This window comes from Caretta caretta, chromosome 16, assembly GCF_965140235.1.
Source record: "Caretta caretta isolate rCarCar2 chromosome 16, rCarCar1.hap1, whole genome shotgun sequence".
Classification (NCBI taxonomy): domain Eukaryota; kingdom Metazoa; phylum Chordata; order Testudines; family Cheloniidae; genus Caretta; species Caretta caretta.
In genome coordinates this window covers 20244460-20259032 of record NC_134221.1, presented here as the reverse complement: position 1 = coordinate 20259032, position 14573 = coordinate 20244460, and positions in this window count along the sequence as shown.

Below are 14573 nucleotides of genomic sequence, written 5' to 3'. Positions count from 1 at the left end.
AATTCAGCCAAGCTAGTGCATAACAACAAAATTATGAAAATAGATTTGTCCCATCTGAGTCTTGGTTTCCCATCTTCTGATCTGGAAAATGCTGGGGCTGCTGCTGAATCCAAGTGCTGTAGGTGGGGTGGGAGATGGCAGTCCTCCTGATGTCCAATAGCAGCCCCTCTGTCTGATTAAGAAATGCCTTTGATAAATTCTAGAAATGTCCAGTCCTCAGACAATTCTACTGAGCAACTATAGGAATCAAAATGGAATGAAAGCAGAAGGGGTAACCCCTGGCAGCAGCCACATCAGTGATGTATTTAAAATGCAACTTTTTGTTTTTCAGGTCTCAGTTACAAAAAGCAGACAGTCGGATCCACTTTTCTACTTGTGGTATTTTGGCCACTTTGCTGTTTAAATGAATGAGTGTCCTCATAAATATAATGTCCTAGGGCCAAGTGGGAATTGAAGCTTTGATATTCAAAGAGATAAGAGATCAGATCTTAAACAAACACTCCTGAGTTCAGTCCAAAGAGAATCCATCCACACGCACTTTGGTGAGGCTATTGGTTGTATTTCTTTCCTGTGCTAATTTTACTAAAGACAGAACTCATATTCCTGATGATTGAACAGTTTTGTGTTGACAGGATTGAAGATTTGTGATGAAACTTATCATCGGCCCCGAGAGCAGGCCATTAGTACTAGTCAAAGTGGCCGGCTAGCACTGATATATTTTATGGCATGCTTAGAAGACAAACATACACATTTATATGTCACTTGTTGCAATATAAATGCTAACTTGTACTTCTTTCAAAACTTTTAATGAATTGTACACATTTCCAAAGATTTATAGCGTGAACCGAATGGCTCAAAATATTATTTTAAACATATTTGTCACTTTGGCAACAGAACAAAAAAAAATCTGGAAGATATTGCATTGAGAAATAAATCATAAATATACGCATCTTAAAAGAGTTTATTTTGGTCATTAATAGTTGATGCCCCCCCCCCTCAAGTGCAGGATTTAAAGTTAAATTATGCAAAATCAAAAACAAACCTTATAATACTTAATCAAACATGCATAAAACTGTCAGGGCCAAATAAATTCTCTCAATTAACTTGCTTCAGATTGTGATTGCATTTACTAATTTAATCAACACTAGAATAATTTGGAGGCTGAGTAATGATGAATTACTATGGTACTGCACATTAAGGGACGTTAAGGTAGTGCACTGAGACAAGAATCCAAGAAATGCTTTCTAGGTTGAGAGGAAAGAAAGTAACAGTTAAGATGCCACAACCCTTTTGTAATGGAAACAATTTCTTTGCTATAATTTCTTCTGGAAAATTGTTTCTATTGAAGATTTCAAATGTCTATCAAGGAGGCACACTACTTAGATAAAATTACTGTCTGGTATGTTAATCTATATGGTTGTCTCCTTTATTTTATTTAAGGATGAACTAAAAAGTGAAATGTTTCATGCGTTAGTGTTGGCATTTGCTCTGTTTTTGAATGATTTTATGGGTGTGGCCTGGTGGTCTGAGCACCAGACTAGATGCCAAGAATTTAGGAGTTCTAATTCTGGTTCTGATACTGTCTCTCTTTGGCCTTGGTCATGTCATTTAGGCTGCATCTACAATGGCAAAATTGGAACCTGTAATTCTCGATTGGAGGAGCTCTTCTGCAGCCTCATAGCAACAGGCCTGACTCTTGTCTGTGTAATAGCTTCCCCCTTGTTACCGCTGATGAGAGTTGTGTCTGATTTCTGCTACTATAAGCAAGGCTGTAGACCCTGTTTTTCAGAGGTGCTAAGCATTCACAGCTCCATGTGAAGGAAGGGAGAGCTGTGGCTGCTCACGCTTCTGAAAATCAGGTCCTTAACTTCTTGCCTGTTTCCCTAGCTGTAAAATACCTCCCTCCCAGAGGTGTTCTGAGAATGAATTAATCTTTGTAAAGTGCTTTAATATGAAATATACTCTCTCCGGTGGTTACCCTTAAAATTTTTCATCTTTCTTTTGTAGCAAGGATCATGCCTTCTTACAGTTGTACAGCACCTAGCACATTGTGGGCACTACTGGAATAGATGAATAAATAATAACAAATACTAACTAAATAATAATATACTACCACTGTATCTCCTGTACCAAGAAGTGAATCCAGAGTGAGGGCTTCAGAATTTGACTCAGAGACGCAAAGGGCTACTCTTAAAAGTTGGACCAAATTCTGAAGGATTAAAAAAACAACAACCTAGTCATCATGGCGTGTTCCAGACCAGTTCTCCCTGCAGATTGCCAGCAGTACCTTTAATTACTCTTGAACCTCAACAGCACCTCATCTAAACTTCATTGTATTGAAAAGACACCGTCTATGAAGGTGAAATACAACAAATGAAGGAATTTGTATTAAAAGAGATTTAGGGTCAAGTCTGGACCTTAAGTGTTAGATGTAATCGATCTTCCCTGCAAATCTAAAATGTAAGAGTCTGCAAAATATGTTTCCTTTTATTTAGGGCTGTCAAGCAATTAAAAAATTAATCACGATTAATCGCACTGTTAAACAATAAGAGAAAAGTATTTATTTAAATATTTTTGGATGTTTTCAACATTGTCAAATATATTGATTTCAGTTACAACACAGAATACAAAGTGTACAGTGCTCACTTTATATTTATTTTTATTATAAATATTTGCACTGTACAAATAAAAGAAATAGTATTTTTCAATTCACTTAATACAAGTACTGCAGTGCAATCTCTTTATCATGCAAGTTGAACTTACAAACGTAGAATTATGTTCAAAAAATAACTGCATTCAAAAATAAAACAATGTAAAACTTTAGAGCCTACAAGTCCACTCAGTCCTACTTCTTGTTCAGCCAACCGCGCAGACAAACAAGTTTGTTTACATTTGCAGGAGTTAATGCTGCCCACTTCTTGTTTACGTCACCTGAAAGTGAGAACAGGCGTTTGCATGGCACTGTTGTAGCCAGCATTGCAAGATATTTATGTGCCAGATGCGCTAAAGATTCATATATCCCTTCATGCTTCAGTCACCATTCCAGAGGACATGCGTCCATGCTGATGACTGATACTGCTTGATAACGATCCAAAGCAGTGCAGACCAACACATGTTCATTTTCATCATCTGAATCAGATCACATCAGCAGAAGGTTGATTTTCTTTTTTTGGTGGTTCGGGTTCTATAGTTTCAGTATCGGAGTGTTGCTCTTTTAAGATTTCTGAAAGTATGCTCCACACCTTGTTCCTCTCAGATTTTGGAAGGCACTTCAAATTCTTAAATCTTGGGTCGAGTGCTATAGCTATCTTTAGAAATCTCACATTGGTACCTTCTTTACGTTTTGTGAAATCTGCAGTGAAATTATTCTTAAAATGAACAAAATGTGCTGGGTCATCATCCAAGACTGCTATAACATGAAATATATGGCAGAATGCAGGTAAAACACAGAACAGGGGACGTACAATTTCCCCCCAAGGAGTTCAGTCACAAATTTAATTAATGCATTATTTTTTTAAAAGCGTCATCAGCATGGAAGCATGTCCTCTGGAATGGTGGTGAAAGCATGAAGGGGCATACCAATCTTTAGCATATCTGGCATGTAAATACCTTGAAATTCTGGCTTCAAAAGTGCCATGCAAATGCCTGTTCTCACTTTCTGGTGACATTGTAAATAAGAAGAGGGAAGTATTATATTCTGTAAATGTAAACAAACTTGTTTGTCTTAGCGATTGGCTGAACAAGAGGTAGGACTGAGTGGACTTGTAAGCTCTGAAGTTTTAAATATTTTTAGTTTTGAGTGCAATGATGTAACAAAAAAAATCTACATTTCTAAGTTGTGCTTTCACGACAAAGGGACTGCACTACAGTATTTATATGAAGTGAACTGAAAAATACGATTTCTTTTGTTTATCATTTTTACAGTGCAAATATTTGTAATAAAAATAATATAAAGTGAGTACTGTACACTTTGCATTCTGTGTTGTAATTGAAATCAATATATTTGAAAATGTAGAAAAACATCCAAAATATTTAATAAATTTCAATTGGTATTCTATTGTTTAACAGTGCTATTAAAATCGAACACCCTTGCCTTGCCTCCTGCCATGCCCTCCTCTGAGGCCCCGCCCCTTCTCTGAGGCTCCGCCCCCACTCACTCCATTCCCCCCCCGTCACTCGCTCTCTCTACCCTCACTCACTTGCTCATTTTCACTGGGTTGGCTCAGGGGATTGGGGTGCGGGAGAGGGTGAGGGCTCTGGCTGGGGGTGTGGACTCAGGGGTGGGGCCAGAAATGAGGAATTCAGGGTGCTGGAGGGGGCTCCAGGCTAGGGCAGGGGGTTGGGATGTGGGAGGGGGCTCCGGGCTTGGGGGGTGGAGCAGAGGGGTTCAGAGTATGGGAGGAGCTCTGGGCTGAGGCAGGGGGTTGGGTGTGGGAGGGGGTACAGGCTCTGGGCTGGGGATGCAGGTTCCAGGGTGGGGCCTGAATTAGGGGCTCTGGGCTGGGGCAGGAGGTTGGGATGCGGGGTGGGGGGTGCCTGCGGGTTCTGGTGTGGGACCGGGGATGAGGAGTTTGTGGTGCAGGAGGGTGCTCTGGGCTAGGTCTGAGGGGTTTGGAAGGCAGGAGGGGGATCAGGGCTGGGGCAGAGGGTTGGGGCATGGGAGGGGGTGAGGGGTGCAGGCTCTGGGCAGCGCTTACCTCAAGCAGCTCTTGGAAGCAGCAGCATATCTTCCCCTCCCCCCCACCCCCCTGTCTCCTATGTGGAGGTGCGGCCAGGTAGCTCTGTGCGCTGCCTGTCTGTAGATGCTGCCCCTGTAGCTGCCATTGGCCACGATTTCCGGCCAATGGGAGCTGTGGAACCGTTGCCTGGGGCAGGGGCAGTGTGCAGAGCCCCCTGGCTGCTCCGATGTATAGGAGCCGGAGGGGGGACATGCTGCTGCTTCCAGGAGGTGTGCGGAGCCACGGCAGGCAGGCAGGGAGCCTGCCCTAGCCCCACTGTACCGCCGACTGGACTTTTAATGGCCCGGTCAGCAGTGCTGACTGGAGCCACCAGGGTCCCTTTTTGACCGTGCGTTCCAGTCGAAAACGAGATGTCTGGCAACCCTAACAGCAATTTGTGGCTTTTTGAGGGCTGCTGTGACTGTCTGTGGCCAAGCAAGCTTGCAAAGGGCTCCATTTGTAACACTCCTGGACTACAGACCCCAAGGCCAATGGGAGCGCATCAGGGTGGGTTTACATCTGTTAGCTAATGAGAATGCTGCTTTGCTCCAAGGGTTTTCACTTGCTGTTGGAATTATTGACTGATCAGAGTGTCCAATCCACACTTGCTCTTTGGGGCTGGTTTTTACTTCGCCAAGTTTGGCTGCATTCTGGTTAGTATATCTGGCAACAGTCAGTTTTTGCTCCAGATCCCCGAGTTTATGAAGGGGCAAAGTTCAGTTTTACCTCCTGCAAAAAAAAATAGTGTAATGAAAAGCACAACTTGCCAGCCAGAAGTCATTCCTGTGCTCAGCATGAGGCTTTCATCCATGGATCTAAAAGTGCGTTAGTAGCAGTAATGAGCTAGGTTTCCCAGCACGCCTGTGAAGCTGGGATTATCTTTGTTTTACGGAGTGGGAGGCTGAGGGACGGAGATGTTAAGACCAACATTTTCCCCTATTGGCCTCTGGTTTTTGGATGTCCAGACCTGAGACTGATTTTGAGGAGTGCTGAGATCCAACAACTCCAGCTGAAGTCATCAGGCGTTTCCCACTCCCCCCCCCTCCCATTAATGTAGCCTGCCTCAGAGTCACAAGCTGCCTGTCCTCACAGTCCAGGTTCCATTCCCGCTCATCCTGCCCATACCTCTGCTTCCTTTCCATACTACTCCTTCACTCTGCCCAGATCTCTGGCCAACCGCTCCCTTTGCATCCTTCTCCACTCTTGCTTTTGCATTGTCTTCTGCGATGCCCCTTATTCCTGGAATAGCATCACGCTCCTTAGCCTTGTCTGCCCGGTGATTTTCATGTACCATTGGTGGAGCTAACCTAGTAGTAGGGCAACAAGGGGAGAATTTGAGAAGATACATTGTAGACATAGCAGTAGTGAGCCAGGCTAATTGCACTGGGAAATATCCTTTTATTAGTGCATATTTCTCTCTAGAAAATAGTTCCCCAGAAGTGAACTGGGCACACTCAAATACAGCAACAAGCTCCTCCAAAAGAACACACAGCAATAACACTTCAATACTTTAAAGCACCTTTCATCGGAGGGTCTCCATTCACTCTTCATCCATTCATTAGTTCAGTCTCCCTGAACCCTGCAAAGGAACTGCTCTTGTGCCCCTTGCATAGCTCTATCAGTTTAATCTGTTTCGAAGATGCCCTCTGAGTGCCATCTTGGCAAAACGAACTTGCACAATGAATCAGTGGCAGAACTCGGATTTGACACCTGATGCCTCCCCCATCCCTACACTAGTAGGGATGTCCAGGGCATTAAGCACTTGCATTGGTGTTTCCAGTATTCCGATCTGTGTTTACGTTTTTCACGAGCTTTGTAATGCCTAGGGGAACATGCCCAGCATGGGGTTGGTGCTTATACTGGAAACACTTTGAGGCAGGGACTGTCTTTTTGTTCTGTGTTTATACAGCACCTGGCACAATGGGGTCCTGGTCCATGGGTGTGGCTCATAAGTGCTAATGGAACTCAAATAAATCATCAGCAGCAGCAGCTAAATAATGATGATAATTAATGATGACATTGGGAGTCACTTATAGGGATGAAATAACATGAGATCTGGTCCTCTCAGGTGGTTTTAACCCCTAGATGGTGCAAATATTTGTGATGAGACTCAATCTCACTTTATTTTGTCCTCATAAACATCTCCTGTAGCAAAAACAGCCAGTGAGAAACACAAACCCAGATACAGAGGTTGATTCTAGCCTTCACCTCCAGGGAATACTCCCTCTGTACTTCAGGTGTTTGAATGGTAGACATTTAGAACCACATGGTTGCTTTCAAATGTACAAACCCGAATATGGTTTTCTTCCCATCAGCTATACCTGGCAGAGATAAACCACAAGTCCTGGCTTTGGTATGTCAGATTTTGAGATCTTCTAGTGGATCTGTGGGGTGTGGCACATCCTGCATTTCAAGGTTTAGTCCAGTCACCTTTGGAGAGGGGCAGGACCCCTTGCAACCTGGGATTGCGAAAGATGCATTTCCACAAGAGTTAAAATCTAAGGATGCTCTGATTCTCCCCCACCCAAAGCTAATCAATAAGGTCATCTACTCTGCATCGGATAAATGTCAAATTTAGAGATAGCATTAATTTTCCTGAGATCAACAGAAATCAGGATATGCCCATATTTCTTAAGCGTCATTATGGGAGAGCATCAGTCAGTGATTGCTCTTACCTCTTGCTGTTATTGCTCATGGTAGCATCATTTTCAGCACTGGAAGTTTCAGCGTCTCAGGAATCCTGGAAGGAGGCTTTTGATTAGGGCTGGGCAAAAAAGTGAATTTATTTTTTCCCCATGAAAATTTGAAAAAAAAAATTCTGACAGAACAAAAAACCCAAACTAAAAATAAACAAAAGACAAGATTTTTTTTTTGAAAACGAAACTTTTCCAGTGGGAAAAAGGGGGATAAAATGGCGGGGGAGGGGGGAAAGGGCAAACCCATACTGAAATTTGGAACAGTTCAGTTTGAACTTTTTGTTTGTTTTTTGCTGAAAAATTTCAAATGAAATAAAAAAATGAAACTTTAAATTTCATTTGAAAAGCTATTTGTTAGGGGGCTTATTCCTTCACCCACTCACTTCCGTGGTCCTTCTCGCATGAACAGAGCAACAATACCCGAAATCCAAAGGTGCAAACAATTCGATGTTTATTGGGGTGAACTTCCAGCAAGCATGATTACAGTTTCCTTCCTTAGTATCCTCCTTCCCAGCTCTGACACCACAGAGCCTTACACCTGTGTCCCTGTTCCCATTCCTGCCCTTAGCCAAACATGATTCCATTTCCCCAGCCCCATTCCCTGTTCCCATTTCCCCTCTTTAGCAAAATATGATTCCAATTTCCTTACCCCATTCCCTGTTCCCATCTCCCTCACCCACACGCCCACCCTCTCCCACCCACTCACTTCCTCATTGACTACAGATTATATAGTAAAACTTGAGTTCTGCTTAGCTATACCTTAACCAATCATTTTCCTGAAATTTAACTAACCAATCCTAACATATTGTAACACGATTATGTAACCAATTATATCCCACCACCTTAATTAGTTTACACCGAGCAAAATTAATTATACAGCAGACAGGAACAATCACAGAACCAGAGAGATTATACAGACAAACAATAGCAAAGTGACAGGTTTCAGAGGAACAGCCGTGTTAGTCTGTATTCGCAAAAAGAAAAGGAGTACTTGTGGCACCTTAGAGACTAACCAATTTATTTGAGCATGAGCTTTCATGAGCTACAGCTCACTTCATCAGATGCAAAGTGGGAACTATAATGACAAAACAATACAGAAGTGAGGATTTCACATCCCAGCTATTGATAAGTGAGTTCTTGCCAGACAGGATGCTATCAAACTAAGTTTCCTTTTACATTTTCTAGGCACTTCCCTTTCTCTGGAGGTGATAAGAATACAATTCTGTCCTGATAGTGCCTAACAGCCCAATAGCACCTTATTTCAGTGTGACTAGTTTGGAATGTGAGGATGTGACTGTTCACTTCCTTGCTTATGGCTGCCTCTGCTGCTTAGCCAAAGGCCTTAGCCTAAGAACAGTGCCTCAGACTGTCACAGTAAGAGAAGGCCCTTACACCAGCAGACAGTGATTCTGATTCTTTCTTTTATACCTCTAGAACTAGCCAAGTGATAAGAATACACCTACATTCTTAAAGTAAAAAGAAAAGGAGTACTTGTGGCACCTTAGAGACTAACCAATTTATTTGAGCATGAGCTTTCGTGAGCCACAGCTCACTTCATCAGATGTGTACAGGCCTTTGCAGACAGGCCTGAATATCTTTATCCTAACACCATTTGCCACTGAAAATTTTTTTCATGGGAACATTTTCTTTCAACCCTACTTTGCATAGACTAAAGTTTGTTTTCTCCATTGGTGTAAAAGGTCACTGTTATTTTACCAGTAATACACAATTTAGCATGTACTTTGCATCTCCAAAAGCATTTAACAAGCATCAGACCCAGCTCACTGTTGGCAGAAGCCAGCGTAACTTAGCTGAGGTCAGTGAAGTTGTGCTCAAGCCAGCAGTGAATTTATCCCATTAACTAATGAATCCAGATAGGCTGATGTTGCTATTTCCACTTTGCAGCTAGGGAAACTGAGGCAGGAAATGATGAAGGGAGTTACCCAAGGCTACACAGTGGATCAGTGGCTGAGCTGGGATTAGAACTGAGAGATTCCTGATTCCCAGTGTTTTGCTCAGGTTGGTAACAGAGATGGTACCAAGCTACAAAATTGAGATCCGGATTGCAAAGATCCAAACATTCAACTACCAAAACAAGACGCTTCACTGTACGTGCTTCTCCCCCTGGGGAGAGGATGAGTGAACAACACAACATGGCAGATGTTTGTCACACTGCTTAAAGCACTGCTGGAGGCTCTCGGATACTACGGGGATGAATATGATATAAGAACGTATAAAGAATAGAATAGAAAAGTTTGGGAGTATTTGGGTCTGAGATTTTCAATCCATTATAGTTCAAACCATTAGAGAGTAGGGACTAATTGCAAAATTTCTGTCTAGATGCAGTTTGGTTTCTCAAATCTGGTGTTGTTTGGATCCTGGGTTTTGGTCTATTTCCTATCAGTAGGCCACATTTGCCTTTGTTCCTGGATATCGAAACTGCAGAACAAATACCCTACCAACGACTTTTGACAGAAGTTCTCCCTCCATGTGTAAGTTTCTCCCCTTTTGACTTCTCCAAGATCACGATCTTTATGTTACCAATGCCGTAAATATTTTCAAGAGGCTGCACTACCATGTGTATAAGACATAATTATTTTAAAAATGCAGTCAACTTCAAATGTGCAATACTTTATAGAAATTATTTGGTTAGAAGACATTCTAACGTTGAGCCACCAGGGGGTGCTCCTGCCAAAAAGATGTTCCATTCTAGGATGAGCTCTGTGCTCTGCCAACATAGATTAAAAATAGGGCCAAGTAGTCAAGAGATTGCTGGACAGCAGTAAGCCGTTAAACATGGTTGGGGGGGGGGGGTTTCTGAGCACTGAAACTTTAATTTGCTTAGTCACCTTGATGAACATGCTGCAAAATTCTTGAAAGAGTCTAAACTTCTGTTAAACATAAAAGACGGAAGAAAGGAAAACTGCACAAAACATTCGAGGTTAAGGACAAAGGGGTGTTCGTTCCAGACCGTCGTATTCAAGGCTTGGCAAAGTTCTTTAGAGAGTAGATATTAATTCGAGACCCTTGTTTACTAACCAGTCCTTTTTGGGGAAGAGAACAGGTTAATACTGGTGTTGGATCTTTAACACAGAGTCCCTTGTTTAAGGTTATTCCTTCTTTTGACAGACAGAGAGACGGACACAAGGCAGAAGAGGGAATAGGGTAGCAAAGGTGGGGGAATTCACCTTTCTGTTTGCTGTTCATGGGAATTGATGCAGGTAGGTTGACCACAAACAGGGCTCAGCGATACACCAGTCTTGCTTCCCTGATCTGGGGATCCATCTCAGTGGTCTCCATCTAATCCATCTCTTCATCACTGGCCCTTCTCAGCATGGGGAGAGGCTGCCTCAACCCACAGTTCTGGTGCTGTGCAGCACTGTTGATTTTGAGATCATGACAGAAGCTGAGAGAGGGATGACAGGAGGTAGATAGTGGGGGCAGGAAAGGAGCGTACAAGGGAAGAGAAACACAGCAGGAACCTTATATCTTACATTTCAGCCTGCCAGAACCCTCGCTGGTCTAGTGTCCTCACCGTGCATGTTGAAGCGTGGACAGCTCTGAGTCTCCTCCCAGTTCCTAGACCAAGGACGGAATCTGGAGCAGAGTGTCAGCCTTCCCAGAAAGCACTTTAGGTGCCTGTATCTTACCCTCCAGCACCTTGCTTGTTGTGAGCAATCCCCAAAAGCATGGTGGACCACATGGACCATCCCCTCAGTATCACAGCCAACCATTCAACTTCACTTCTGCTGCCCCCATTTGGGTGCTTTCTGCTTGCTCCAAGATCCTCCTAACCTGCAGATTTCAACTGGAGCATAGTGTTTGGGCCATATCAGTAGTCCTCTTTATTTATACAAACTCAGCCTCTGTCTCTCTTTTCTATCAACATATATTGTTATCAGTTTGTTCCCTTTACCATATATATAATGCAAGGCTTAAGAAATCAACTTAGACTTGCAGGGGTTCTCAAACTGGGGGTTGTGACTCCTTAGGGGGTCGCGAGCTGTCAGCCTCCATCCCCTAACCCCGCTTCACTTCCAGTATTTATAATAGTGTTAAATACTAAAAAAATGGTTTTTTATTTATAGGGGAGGAGGTTGCATTCAGAGGCTTGCTGTGTGAAAGGGGTCACCAATACAAGAGTCTGAGAGCACTGTGCTAAATCCTGATTGTTACAACATCACATACAGGAATATTAGGAAGGTGAAAAGAGCTCTCCCCAGGCTCTTGCTGGGAAAATTATTTTTAATCCTTGACCCCTTTGGCAGGCTACATTTTGGCCTCACATACACAGGTGAAATCTACACAGGCTACAGGCAGAATTCAACCTGCAGCTTAGGAAAATGCTATGCTGCTTTGTGTAAGGAACCTTACCTAATACATTTTTGAGACACGAGATGGGTGAGGTGATCTCTTTTATTGGACTGTCTATGGAGCTTGAAAACCTCTCTCTTTCTCCAGCAGAAGTTGATCCAATATTAGTTACAATGTCACCAATCTTGTCTATAAAGTGCAGCAGATCTTGAACCCAGGCCCCAGTGTTGCCAGGCAGCAGCCACCACCCAGCCACAACTGTAATCAGCTTGTGCCTCCTATCCACAACCCGCTGCGGACATAGACCACAGGAAGTCCCACCTCCAGGGGTTTGAAGACAGCAGCCTCATGGTGCTTGATTTGCTCCCCACCCTGTATAAACCCAAGGGGCGCTCCAGGAAGCGTCCAGGTAGCAATGCAGTTGAGTAGCTAGCTGCCGTGATCACCCTGCAGTCCCTGTTCCCAAACTCCCAGGTCAAACCCTAGAACACCCCCTGATACTTGGTATTGACCCTCAGCCTGATCCCCAACCTGTCTCCAGCTCTGCCATTCAGCTTGACCCTCAGCCTGACCATTGACCCCGATACTGACTCCGAACCCTGCAGGTTGTTCCTGCGACTGAGCTTCTGTACTAGCCCCACCTACCTTGGCCCAGGACCCGGGCGTTGTCTCCCTCGTATAGTGGGACTTACATGGCCACAGCAATTACATAATAAAGTTCTGTCACTTAACATATTTCAGAGTCTCTTTGACTTTATTTATGTGCAGAACTTCTGTGTGTGGGGGGGTGGGGAACATTTTAGAAACCTCATTATACTCAAAGTCCTACAATAAAAGTGGTCAGGAAAAGGGAAATAGAAGATCCAGTGCACCAGTTTAGAAGGCAAAAACTTCTCCAAATGTACCTATCTTTAATACCAGTGGCTGAAGCTGCAAACACAGGCACATGTACGTTTTTACTGATAAGTAATATAGTTGAATTTAGTGGAACGACTCACATAGGTAAATTTACTCCCATGGGAGAGCCAGGACAAGAGCTGTCCCTAAATGTTAAACCTCAGCTGCTAAGACTGTGTCAAAGTTTGGATCCAGATACAAACGTTGCAGCTTGGGTGCAGTTCTGCAACGAAGAAATAACCATTTTATTTCAAACACTTCCATTCAACCCCCACAACTACTCTGGGATTGTGCATCATAATGGAATTTTAAAAATCTGAAATTTGTTTTAAAAAATCTCTTCCCCCCCCATTTATGCTGTGCTGTTGTGTTTTTCAAAGAAGCCTAAGGGAATGAGATGCCCAATAAATGTAGGTGGGAATTAGGTGTCTAAATCACTTAGACACCTTTGAAAATCAGTCTGCAAGTGTAAGCATTATTTTATACAGGACCTCAAATGCTTTGCACATGGAGTAAGTAGTTATTATGCTCATTGTATAGATAGGGATACAGACACAGAGATGTTAAATGATTTGCTATGAAGAGACAGGGAATAGAACCCAGGTGTCCTGAGTTGAGCTGCATGAAACATCTGCAGCATTACCCTAAACTGCAGGGTTTTGTTACACACTCAGAACTCAAAGCAGGCTTATTGGAAGGTGCATGGATCTTCACACCAAACCTGGGGCTGGTTTGAAAAGAAGTGAGACTGATTTTATGGTTTGGCACCAAGTTGCTAGGCCTGACTCTGCACTTATACACCCCAAAGCTTAGGGTGTCCAGCTCTGGGGTGCTGATTTGGCCCAATATAAAGACAAGTGCCATTTATAAGTCCCTTTGAGTGAGGCGTTCAAACTGCCCATGCTTTCAGGGTGTTTGGATCCAGGTATACGCTCAGGCCTGTCTCTAACTGGAAATTACACATTCACAGTTTTGCCATAAAATCAGATTAAAAGTAACATTTTGGGCTGAGTTTTGATGTGGGATTTGTTGAACTTAACACTCGAAGCAAATGCCAGGGCTCAGCAAACCTTACATGGATGAAGACTGATAGAAGTGACCGCACATACCCCCGTGAAGGGAAAACACAGAGTTTCACACAGGGCTAGACTTGATACTCCTGTACTTACCACTAGACATTTTGACCCCATATAGCCGGACAAATACCACAAGCATCTCTCTGGTGATTGGGGCTCTCAGTCCATGTTGATCCAAACAAAGGAGAGAGATGTAATGGTAGATCAAGTCATCGTAATAACCAAACCACCAAATCATATGAGAGAAAGCACCTTGCTGCTGAAACAGCAAGCTTCAATTGGCTCAGCTCATTTTTTGAGGTATTTCAGGCAGATTCCTGCTTGCGGACTGTAAATGTCCTTTCTGGTATAACATCCTCATTTTAAACACACGACAATGGAAGGTTTACTCATCCGAGCCTCACTTATTTTCTTGCAATTGTTCACAGCTGATCAACTCTTAAGATGCAACATTTTGTTAGTGAGAGCTTGGAGAAGACAAAACCCCCCAAACCCTCATCAATCATCCCCCGCAGCTCAAGTTACAATTAGCAAGTTCTATTATTTTAGGAATGACACTTGTAGCACAGAGCAAACCACAGCATACCTAATATTATAATACTGCACGTAAAAAAGGGAAAACTTGAATTGCATTAGCATTGCATTAGGTTCCCTTGACTTTTTATATTGGCACTTGTGAGTTATTTATGAATTCATTTATTTACAAGGACATCCCTTTCTGCATTCAGTTGCCATGGTTGCTTTAACTTCTGTATCCTATTAATTCTGGAGGTTATGTAATAAATATAGATAAAACAATCATTGTGTGCTGGGTGGTTCTTTCTTTCTTTCTTTCTATTCTTATTTTACCTGCTTGATTCCTGTTGTCCTGA